This window comes from Peromyscus maniculatus, chromosome 1 (assembly GCF_049852395.1).
Source record: "Peromyscus maniculatus bairdii isolate BWxNUB_F1_BW_parent chromosome 1, HU_Pman_BW_mat_3.1, whole genome shotgun sequence".
Taxonomy (NCBI): Eukaryota; Metazoa; Chordata; class Mammalia; order Rodentia; family Cricetidae; genus Peromyscus; species Peromyscus maniculatus.
Window position 1 is genome coordinate 56,297,101 of NC_134852.1, and position 12,259 is coordinate 56,309,359.

The window sequence follows — 12,259 nt, forward strand, 5'->3', positions numbered from 1 at the left end:
GGCACCATGAAATTTATGAAACCCAGATTTTTAAGAGATTATATTTGTGCTGTATGCTCAAACAAAACAGATACTGGCCAAGTCCAACATTTTTAAAAGGTCTTCGATTCCAAGATTAATATTGGCAGAAGCAGCTTCACCTTTGGAAACTCATTCTTCATTATAGAAATTAGACAACTGTGTAGGACAAAAAACATGGAATCCTGAAAATGAAGACAAGAGCCTTCAGAAATCTTCCCCAGCAGTGAGACTGAAGTCTCATTAAGGAATTCCAAATGCTTTATTTTGAAAAACAAAACAAATCTGTGACTTCTGGAACCTCCAATTGTCCAGTAGTTTAAGAACATATTCTGCAGATTCTCAGTCTGTCCCCACCATTGTGTGTCAGGGGGATATACACAAAGAATAAAAGATGACTCTCTCCTTGGCTCATTCTTTAAATTCCATAGCTGACCTGAAGACTTTCCTGGACAAGTCTTATCTACAAACAGATATTTTCTATAGCTGCTGGCCTCAAGTCTGATCCTTAATATAGAGTGCTGTGAAGTTCTTCACTTTGTTTAGCTTGCCTAGAGAGACATGGTTTAACTAGTAGGATAAATTGTGTTATATCATACTTTGCAAAAATCACCAGGGACATATATTCATTACTGGGCTGTCTCCCTTTCATTCTGCAACAAATCTAATAATTCTACTTCTCTTTCTAAAATAGGGTGTGTCTCTTTTACTGGACATGAATAAAATAAAACATAAAAAGCAGGTAGTAATTAAGGCTAGATCATAAATGTCATGGTGATTTGAACAGGATTTTCTCTTGGGATACATGCATAGAATCTGAGACAGAAATGGTAGTATTCCTTGGTTTCCCACTGACCACAGTACCTCCTGAGCACCTAGTAAATCTGACTTATAGACAAGAACTGGGAGGCAGGGGACTGAAATTCTTCATTAACTCAGTAAAGATGGTGAACACAGTCTGTGCTCATTTTGCCAGTAACTGAGTGAGGTGGGAAAAGATAGCCCAGAAGGCCAGTAACCTGCTCACATGTACAAGGAGGTGCTAGGAAAATGTCACATGTTAATCACAGGAGTGTCATGGTCGTGAGGAGCATTCCTTAGAGGGTATCAGGGCTTCCTTGCACATTTTAAATATACTCACTTCTGCCCTGAAAATGAGAATTAAATTTCCTGAATGGGATGGAATACACACACACACACACACACACACACACACACACACACACACACACACACACACACAAAAGCAAACATGCGCACACTCTTGCACAATGTATGGCCATTATGCATGATAATTTAAAAATATACTATGGGTCAAGTTAAAATGTCCAATGAAAGATACAAGTGGACCATGGGAACAAATTCTGCTAAAGTGGTAAGGCACTGTGCATAAAATAGAATTGGAACAATTGCCATGAAGAAGGAGAAAGGAGGCTTCCAGGTGTTGAGAAATAATGAGCTCATCAATAGACAATAAAGGGATACTTTCTCATAACACCTATAAAAGAGGTAAGTTTACTATATTAGACATTAATAACTGCAGGATAAATGGTGCCATAAGGTAAATAAAGAGTTCCTGGTAGAAAGTTTATGTAACAGAATAATGGATGGCATCTTATGTTCCCATGCAATTTAGGTGGGAAGGTCATTAAAGTGTAACGAATATGTAATAAATTTTTATGGGTGCTGTTATATAGGTTCTTTGTAATTATTTTTATCAGTCTTTATTTCTGTAGTAATTGTTATTGAAATCTCAATATTTAATAGTGTTAGTGATGTCTTAGTCCAAATTCCTAGAAAACAGGGGATTTATGAAACTCAGAAATTTGACTTATTTCTGAACCTGTGAATTCAAGCACATTGTGCCAGTACTTGTCAACCTGAAGTGAGGGCCTTGCTGTGTCATTAGATGGTGTAGGGTGTGTCAGGGTGAGATGGAGCACACAGGCTAACTTTGGTTCTTCCTCCTGTGTGAACACCCTGATGCTATTCATGGAGTTCCATTTTTAAGACCTCACCTAGCTCAAAATAAATCCCTAAAATTATACATATTAAGTGTATCAATATGTAAAATTGCTGTATAGTTTTCCCAGGTATTGATTTTGGATGCTCAATTAGACCACAGTCAGAGATAAGAATTGAAGGGTACAGTAAAGTGAAACCTGAAGCTGAGAAGTGCTCTTCCAAGTGTTTATACTAAGTCTGGTCTCATGATTCACACACAATCAATGGTAGACTCCTAAGTGCATATCATCATGACTTAGACAAAAACATTCCAGTGACTGTAGAATATAATGTTTTGAAGAGAAAAGATTTAGAATAGTTTCTGAGAGACATACACTTCATTTCAATGTGGACAAGGTTTGCATGAAACATACCTTCATGGGGGTTACAGTAATCAATAGATTATTATATATAGAGAGATAGTTAATATTACATATTAACTATCAAATGCCAGTAACAACATTATGCTTTATAAAATAATATCTCATGCCAAGAGACACAAAATGACTTTAAAATTAAAAGGGCAACTAGTCATTTTAAAACAATCCTTGGAAAAAGAAACTTCAAATTAGCAAATACTAATTTTGTTAGGGATTTCATATTTATGATTACATTTCTTAAGTATCATTTTAGAATTTTCAACAGAAATATCAAATGATAGCTAAGGGCTGATTCAGCTTTAGAATATTCCCCAAGGAAAATGAGTAAATGGTCCACCAGAAATGGTTGTCTGTCTATACATATGAAATGAATTTCAAATATGAAATGAGCAAACAAAACACATGGGGAAATATTAACTTACAAATTATACATCTTCACATACCATTGTTCTGAAATGACTTAATTTTATCAATCCAAGGTTTAGATCAACTTTGGAAATACAACTATTGATTGACATAAGTTCATAGGAGACACATCCATAAGCAGAGTGTTTATTAATAGGAATTGATTTTACAAATCCACCAGGATTCAATTAAAATACTTGCAGTAGATTTGCATGGTTTAACACGTGAAAATTATACAAAAGACATCAAGTTAAAAAAATGTTTCTCGTCTACAGCCATACCACTCTGAACGCGTCCGATCTTGTCTGATCTCGGAAGCTAAGCAGGGTCGGGCCTGGTTAGTACTTGGATGGGAGACCGCCTGGGAATACCGGGTGCTGTAGGCTTTAAAAAAAATGTTTCTCACAGATATATATATATAAAATGAATACATGTGAGGATGTATGTGCAAGTTAGAGATAGGTTTACAAGAATTTTGACTCTCTCATTCAAGTGGCTACAATGTTGAAATGACATGGGTGACACTCCAATGTTTACAATGTTAAACCTGATTGTTTTATAATCAACACATACTTTTAACAGAAAACGGTATGCCATCACAGTGGTAAGTTAAAACACATAATTACCTGAATTTTTGTTCACTATAAATTAGTCTGAAACATCCCTAGAAGCAACATTTTTTAGTCAGTTCAGACTGTCATCCAAATTCTAAATCAGTTATGACCTGACAAATATTCTTCCCTTGGGGCAGCAGTGTTCATAGGAAAATGTTAACTCATATCTGCTTCACTCCAGAGCTATGCCAGGCTGACTATAATTCCTGAGTTCAATTCTAAGCAGTTTTCTCATGGAAGAAACAACATTCCCCAAAGATTCTGGAAATAGAAGACAATAACAGTTCATCACAGTGAAAAAAATCTTTAGATAATTTTTCAGGAAAATCAATTTGCCAATGTACTAATATAGTATCTTCCCTAGTAAGATAGATTAGTAATAGTATCTTTAAATGAATAGCGTATGTTCAGGTAAGGGTTGGGAAATATTTCTACTGTTCTAATGAAAATTTTACAGTATGATCCTAAGCTCAGTAGATCTTAGTTAAATAAGTCCTATAAGATTTGACAGAACATCCATTGACATCTCAACTCAGTCCTCAGATTCTGTCACCCTTAAAATTGCAACTCAGAGAAAGTTGAGTGCAGCTCCATGGGATTTCTTAAAAGCTTCATGTCACTCAGGCAACAAAGAGAACACTAAAATTTTTTTGAGAAGACTAACCCTTTACTCATGAATTTATAAATTTCCACTTTCAACACATCTCTAAATTATTGCTCTTTGAGACCAGATTGGCCATAGATCTAGGGGAAAACCAAATATCATTTTTTATTAAAAGAGTGCAGCAATAAAATGACTCCTAATGACATTCTGCTGTACTCAAATCACTGTCATCCTCAGCCATCATTAGAGAAGCTCCCTCTGCAGTAGATGGGAATAAATACAGCGATCCACAGTTGAACAATGTGCAGACAGTAAGAGACTTCGGAACACTCAGTCCTAAATGTGATGTCTCCATCAAGTCTCTTTCCTTGGGACTCAATAAACTGAGGAAGAAGAGGTGGGAAGATTGTAAGAGCCAATGGGAATGGAGGACACTAAGGAAATAAAACTTTGTAGACACAACAGAACTGATGTACATATAAACTCACAGAGGCTGTGACAGCGTACACAGGTCCTGAACACTGTGAGAGGAAATGGCACAAGCCCCCCATCCCCAACCCAGAAGATGATAATTACTCAAAAAGAAAAATTAGTTTTCTCCAAGGGAGTCTCACTGGGTATACAAACTATAGTTAAGAGTAGGTCCCATGGCCCTGCGCAGCCTTGGAGCCGTGGGGAGGGGCTTGGACCTGCCTAGCCTCGTGCTGGGCTCGGCTGACTCCCCATGGGAGACCTTGATTTGGGGGATGTGGGGTGGCTTAGGAGGGAGGGTGAGAGGAGGGAGGAGGGGGGAATCTGTGGGTGGTATGTAGAGTAGAAAATTTCTTAATAAAGAAAAATGAAGAAAAAAAAAAAGAGTAGGTCCATGCCCAGAAGTAGATGGCCAACACAAAATGAACTCAGTTGTATTTGGAGGGTTTTTTATTTTATTTTTTGACTCATAATGTTTTATATGGCTGTTTTTTCTGTTTTCGTTTATAGTTTCTGGTTTTGTGTTTCTATGGGATGTCTGTGTGTGCAAATAGGTGTATTTCTGCATGTATATGTGTTTCTTGTGCTTTTCCTTTGGCTCTTTTTTCCTGTTCGTTTTTCTTCTTCTTCTTCTTCTTCTTCTTCTTCTTCTTCTTCTTCTTCTTCTTCTTCTTCTTCTTCTTCTTCTTCTTCTTCTTCTTCTTCTTCTTCCTTCTTCTCCTCCTCCTCCTCCTTCTCTTTTCTTCTTCTTCTTTTTCTTCTTCTTCTTTTACCTCTCTCTCTCTCTCTCTCTCTCTCTCTCTCCCCCCTTGCCTCTCTCCTAAATGCCTGTTTATTTCCTAATGAGAGATAGCAAGAAAAGGTGTGGATTTTGGTGGTTGGAGAAGTGGGGAGAAACTAGAAGAAGTTGGGGAGGGAAACCATAATCAGAATATATTATACAAAAAATCTATTTTCAATAAAGAAAAACAAATAATGACGCCTCAACAAAAATACTGTAAAGTGAAATACCTAAATACTGTTAGTCTTGACAAAAAAATTTAAAGCAAAAAATGAATTGGCATTCATTTACTAATCTTAATCATCCCTAATTATGTATCTGTATGTGATATCTACAGTGTCCATTGTCTGGTCTAATAAGGGCAAGTGAGCAAATGCAGACACAGTCGCTATTTTAGTAACTCCTCCTGTACATAAACATGTGCCCAGCACTTGGGAGCTAGCAAGCTCCATGTAGTTGGATCCTCATGAGATCAATGTGTCAAAGTACATCTTCCTGGTCACTTTGAGAAATACACTAACTCCAAAGCTTGCATCTACACTATCATCAGCTCAATTTAGTTATTAGTTGATAATATATTAATGTCAGGGGATGTGCAGACCAAAATACCCACTGAATTTATTATATTAAAATTAAAATACTCAGTTACACAGTTAAAGCAAAAATAAGAATTGTTACTTAAGCAAGTCTGATTATCCAGTTTTAAAAAGTCAAATGACTGGTGGAGACCCAAGATGATTCCTCTTTGTGCAGCTTTACTTCTCATCAAATTTTACTCACAATCTTAATGAGGCTTCTGCCTCTGTTCTTCAGTCAACTAAAGGTAGATAATGATTTGAAAACTCATTCCTGAATTCTCTGGCTTCCTATGAGCTCTAGGCATTGGCTCCCCTATCCCTTTATGCAGCTGCTGTGAGGCTCTATTTTTGCCCATGGAGTATTTTTTTGTTTCTACAGGATGTTCAAGAGGACCCCAAGATAATATTCAGAATGGTTGCATGGCTATATACTCTACAAGAAGATTCAAAGCACTGGGGAAAAGACAGGCAACTTCTCCATCAACATAAGAAGAAACTGGAACCAAGATTAGAAATAGTAAAAATAATGTTTTAGGCTGAGTAACCAATTTGGAACCACACTCGTGATTAGCACCCCTGGAAAAGGACAAAGCTGAATGGGTAAAAATGTTCTTTAAATACTAGCTAACTCTATGCAGCACTGTCATTTCAGGTGGGCCTCAGCATGCAGGGCTCGTTACCACATATGGCAAAGCCAGCAGTCACAGTCATGGCTAATTTGACAGGATCTAGAATAAGCTAGGGGAAGAACCACTGGGCACATCTATGGGACTTTTCTAGATTTGGCTTCTTGAGGACAAGACTCACATTAACTATTGGTAGGAGCGTCCTACTGTCGGAAGTACAGAAATAAATGAAAAAGACAAAGAAAACTGAGTGCCGGGATTCATCTCTCCCACATTCTCACTCTACATGCATTGTGACTAACTAGCTTCTTCCTGTTCCTGTCAAGACTTTCCTACCATGATGGACTGCACCCTCATTGTACCTATAAGGCAAAATAAGTGCTTCCTTTCTTAAGTCTCTTTGGTCAGATTTTGTTAGAGTAAGGACAGTAACATACACAACTTGATAAGGGACCCATCATCGGCAAATATTTGCTTGTTAATTTTTCAGTCTGTGATTCAATCTCCATATGTTTCTCTGCATTCATCAAGGAAGACGTTGAGAATGAGGCTACAGTGGGAAACTGGATGTCACTCCAAGAGGTAAGGGTTAGGGTGTTCTGGGTTCTAACTCTGTCCATAGCTAGTACACAGACTAGAGACATTGGTTCCACAAGATGATCCCTCCGCAGGCTGACCAGCCTCTGGTCCTAACTCACATGTCATTATGAGTCAAGATTCTGTTCATGCCTTTGCACAAGAATTTTGAGCAAAAGTGTTCCCTGAGGAAAACAAAGTTTAGAGTGATTATTGAAAAAAAAGATATGTCAACTTTATTCCTCAGCAGATTTGCATTTATAGGTTCTTTATAGGCTGGGTTTTGTAATAGCAGGGAAATGTGAATGTTTGTGGAGTATGTAGATGCTAATACACATTTCAAGAATTTCTAAATCTTGTCATTTTGTAAATCCTGACTGCATGATATATGTTAGACTGACAATTATGATCTAAACATTATAATAGAAAAGACTATAATGAATCCAATCTATTTAACTGATATATTTCACCTCCTTGTGTGATAAGGAAATATATTTAGACAAAGAAACTGATTGGAAAACATGGGACTAAATGCTGTTTTGAGAATAAAAACACAGAAGAATATTCTACAGAGGCAAAAGACTTTTCTCTCCATGTGCAATTTACAATCTGGTTTAAACAAATAATCACACACAAGTAAAATTAGAATTGTGGCTCTTTCAAAGTGCAGATGTATGATGTCTCCATTATCACAGAAAAAAATTCTCCCTGGAAATACAGGAAACAAATTGGCAGGGGTGCAATCCTTGGGTGGAAAAAAAAGCACATTATTGGTGAGAGTTAAAGATGAGGAAGAAGATTAGAGTGAGCAAAGCTGAGCCTAAGAAAACACTGTCAACAGAAATACAATGGAGGGACCACAGGAAACACGAATTCTGAAGTCCTCCTACCACACAGTGAGGGGGTCAGTTGTTTCAAGAAGAATGATACATGATGTCAGTCTAACCTTCTGAGTTCAAAGTTTCTATGGTACATTTTGTGGTCTTGGCAACTCCCATACATTTGTTATTTTTCTTAATTTTTATAGAAGAAGTGTGCATTCAAACACAAGACATAGAATATAGTATTAACACTATTATCACATGTGAACTTTTTAGAACCATAAAAGCAGTAGATTCTCCCCAATACTAAGGTTTAAAGCTATTTTCCTCTTTAAAGTAGAGTAAATATGTTTCTTCCTTAGATCTGTAAAGTTGTGAAAAGGACACGATCTAGCAAGGTATCACTTTCAGTTCAGAACCAATCCCATGTTGATCTGCACAAGAAGTAGAGAGCTCAGTGGGTGGTCCTTCTTACCATCTCTACTCACATCTTTTCCATCCTAAACCAAGTTAGTCAACTGGCCAAGCTTCATGTTGTATTTCCCCATAATTGCTTTGTGTCTTAATATTAAATGTGCAAAGATGACTTCATGAGCCAAAGATTCCTTTATTTTCTTTATACCATGTCCTCAACCTCCAGAGTAAAGCTGGGGATGTGAAATCAAATGAGAAGTCCTTGGTATATTGCTTTTCTGGCATGTAAGCAGAACATATCAAAAAATTGAGGTCCATGGTGTTAGCTTTCCTTCCAAACATGTTAAAGTGTTGCATTCCACTTTTGACTTGGGGACCAGAAAATCTAAGAGGAAAACTATGAGATCTCTCTCCTACCAGCATGATGATTGTCTCACAATTTTATGTTAACAAAATTTCTCCTGTATTTAAGATTATGTATGACTTTCTTTGCTATGTTCCTATTGTCTTAGTAAGTTTTAGTTAATGTGATCACCATTACAAAGGGTAATACAATCACACGTTGAAGTTATAGTAAAAAAAGTCACTGAATGCCACCCATCCTCCACACTATCACATGATTTTCCCTAGTGTTGACAGCTCTTACCTCTTCTCCCACTTTATCCAGTAAAAACTGGCCTTGAAATGTTTTCCCTTAATCCAAATGACTGACTTATTTTTATGTGCTAATATTAAATCCTTAAAGTCAGGGCAATTCTCTCTTAAAATAAGTGTTATTTCTTTCTAGCTGAAGGGTGGATCATATGGCTGAGAAATTTATTCCTCATACAATGTTCAGATTTCTACCTGGGAACAGCTAAAGTTCTGAGTTACAAAATAAACAAATTAATAGCAAGAATTTCCTCTAGCTATGGCAACCCAATAGAACATTGTACTTTAAATATATACAAAATGTCAGGGAGAAACTCTTGTGGACTATCAATTTCAGATATAAAGAATGAGATCCAGAAATAAAAAACTAATATCTGGCTTTGTATCTAATTATTTTAAAAGACAAAAAAAGAGCCCCAGTGTCCAGTTGTTTAAGGATCTTGATCTGTAGGGAGACATAAGCAAGCCACTGCTCATAGGGCTCCAGCAACAAACCCAAGTATAATTCTAGCAAAGTCCAACCTGGGTAGACAATGAGTTGATTGGTTTACTTGCAGATCATAGACAAGGGATTTACTTTCAATAACATGGACACCAAAGCAGCAATAACAATAAAAAGTCTTACCCCCAGCATAGAAGATGACTTCCCCATAGCTGCATAGATGAAGACTCCCCCTTGCCCTCCAGTAACTCTTCCAGTCTTTCTAGTGTAGCACCTCCCAAGATCATGAGGCACATGCGATCAGGGCAGAATGACAAATGACCAGGAGGTGCAGAAGGAAGAATATCAGGGGGAGGGCCCAATAACTTTGGCCAACTGTTCCCCTATAAGGGAACTTCCGCAGTCAACCACAGGGGTATCTTGAAGTAGTCACAGCTGTTCTGGTGAAAATAGAGGTTCTTATGCTCAGAGGGTGGTTCATTATGCCTGTACAGAACCTTTTGCAACTTTTCAGTCTTTTCTGGAAACAGTCTGAAAATGCATACTACCTTTCAAAATGAAGTACACATTTGGGACAAGAAATGAGAGTTTGGAAGAAATATTTCACATGGAATGATCAGAAAGGCAAGTAGTAGGTGTAGATCTGAGGAAAATAAAAATAATATTGCATCTCCACATTTAATATTTTCTCACTGGGACAAGTAAACTTACATTGCTCCAACTACAAATATCAGTATTAGAAGCTGTCCCTCAGAGTTCTGTTGTCATAATCATTAGCATGTGTGATTCATAAAACCATGACAACTGTGAAATAGAATACAGGACATAATAGATTTTTTATTTATTTAATATTTTAGAACTGGTAATATTAATTTTCACTATTAGATTTAAATCGAATTTGAATTATTTCACTCAGATGTAGTCAGTGAAACATTTGACAATGAGAATTCCTTAAAACAATAATTTAAACGGAAATGAAAAATTTGGCATCTTATTATTTAAATTAACAGATAATAATTTAATTAATAATAATAAACATATTGTATTGAGTAGATGCAATTTTTATTTTCCAAGTTACCATGGACTCTAGTCATAGCCTTGGATCTCTGTAATTGGACACAAAGTGAATTTTCCTTTTGGCTTACAAATATTGTAGCAGTTTTCTTTACTCTTCATTATTATGTCTTGAGTTTTTCTAAGAAGCTTACTGAGTTTAAATATGAAGGTTATGTAATAGGCTCAAGAGTAGAACATGTAGCTGGAGTTGCAAATTTAGAAGTTGTGTCTAGTTGGAGGAAGTGGGTCACTGGGGATTTGTCCTGCAGGTGTATATCTTGTTCTCTCTCTCTCTCTCTCTCTCTCTCTCTCTCTCTCTCTCTCTCTCTCTCTCTCTCTCTCTCTCTCTCTCCCCTCTCTCATCTTTCTGGTTGACATGAGATGAGTAGCTTATCCTGCCATATAGCTCTGCTACAATGCATCACTTAATGTAGTCTCTCAAACTCAGAACCATGCCTCAAATTTACTTTCCCCAAATGGTGAACTAAAAGTAAAGTTACCCTCTCTTTAAGATTTTCCTATTAGTTGCCTGTCATAGTAAATAAATGTGTGACTATATAAAGGCAAAACTAACTCTTGTGAGACACATTTAGTTGTGGTAGGGAAAAAAGTGTTCATATGAAGAATACAGCTACTACCCCCTCATAAAGCACAGACATTAATTCTACCAATGTTTTCAGCATCCAAAATAACATCTTACAGAGAAAAAAATTATATATTATTATCTGCTAGCTATTTGATGTATGTGAGTGTGTGTGTGTGTGTGTGTGTGTGTGTGTGTGTGTGTGTGTGTGTAGAGTTAGATGGTTGAATGGAAGTAGAGGTGTTGTTAATGTAAACCAATAGACTTACACAGTGTATTTGAGAGTTTTGAATACACTCACACACACACACACACACACACACACACACACACACACACACACATTGCTATACATCTGTACCTTGTAGGAGCAAATGTTTGTCTATAACTTAGAGAAAAAGGAAAATACAAGTTCATATCCCAATCTAATTCTTTTACACAACATTTACCTTCAAAATACAAATTACAGCATGTAGCCATCAACTGCTCACTTCTCACTAAGACTTTCAGGAGCCTCATCTTCTGTCTGATTCAATTTCACAGCCTGGTCCACACAGGAGGATGCTGTGCCTTGAAGAAGGCAGCTCTAAGTGTGAAACTTCCTGAAAGAAAAAATGAACATACATGTCACAAAGGCAGAGAACAGAATCACACCTACAAGTTTCATAAAGAAAGTGTGATATTTTCTGTTTCCCATCTGTTTGGAAAGCCTGCAGCCAGAGCCAGAGTTGTCTAAGGTATACTCAAGTTAAGGGAGAGGCTAAGGCTGATCTTTTTATTTAATTTGTAAGTCTGACTGCTGTTAATAATAAACAGCCAGCAAGGTGGCACACCTGTTTAATCAACAGCACATAGGGAGATTCCAGAGTTCCAGGCCAGCCTCTCCTACTTGAGACCCTGTCCTGAAAACCGGTACTCAGTGAGTAAAAACAAAACAAATTGCTGTTAATTTTGAGCAAATTAGTTAATCTCCTTGCTTCTATAGTGGCAACTCTGAGGAGATATAGTTCCTCACAGATCAGGGTAATTGTGAGGTCAAACTAAAATTATGTAGGCAAATCCCTTACTTCATAGCCTAGAAAGAGATTTTCCAATTAACACAGAAATGATTATTTTAATTAATGGCACTTATTTTCCCACATGGTACAATTTTATTTGCTCTATACAATGTAATGAAAATTTACAATTAAATGGAAAAGTTACCTAATGTCTGGCCACAAGCCACATTGCTGTGA

At 36.9% G+C, this 12,259-nt stretch overlaps 1 long non-coding RNA gene and 1 other non-coding gene across 4 annotated transcripts in view; one reads left to right on the plus strand and one right to left on the minus strand.

Annotated features, from left to right (window-relative positions):
* The window catches only part of LOC143266971 (uncharacterized), a 151,204-nt gene that overhangs the window by 111,092 nt on the left and 27,853 nt on the right, over window positions 1-12,259 (minus strand). For 2 of the 3 annotated variants that reach the window (XR_013041818.1, XR_013041820.1), the window contains exon 3: window positions 11,474-11,626. This is a non-coding gene — a long non-coding RNA (uncharacterized LOC143266971). Of the gene's footprint in view, window positions 1-25; window positions 204-11,473; window positions 11,627-12,259 lie in introns of those variants that run through there. The other variant, XR_013041819.1, reaches the window with a different exon arrangement.
* Window positions 3,075-3,193, plus strand: LOC143271358 (5S ribosomal RNA). Its single transcript, XR_013048579.1, has one exon. It is a non-coding gene; the product is annotated as a 5S ribosomal RNA (ribosomal RNA).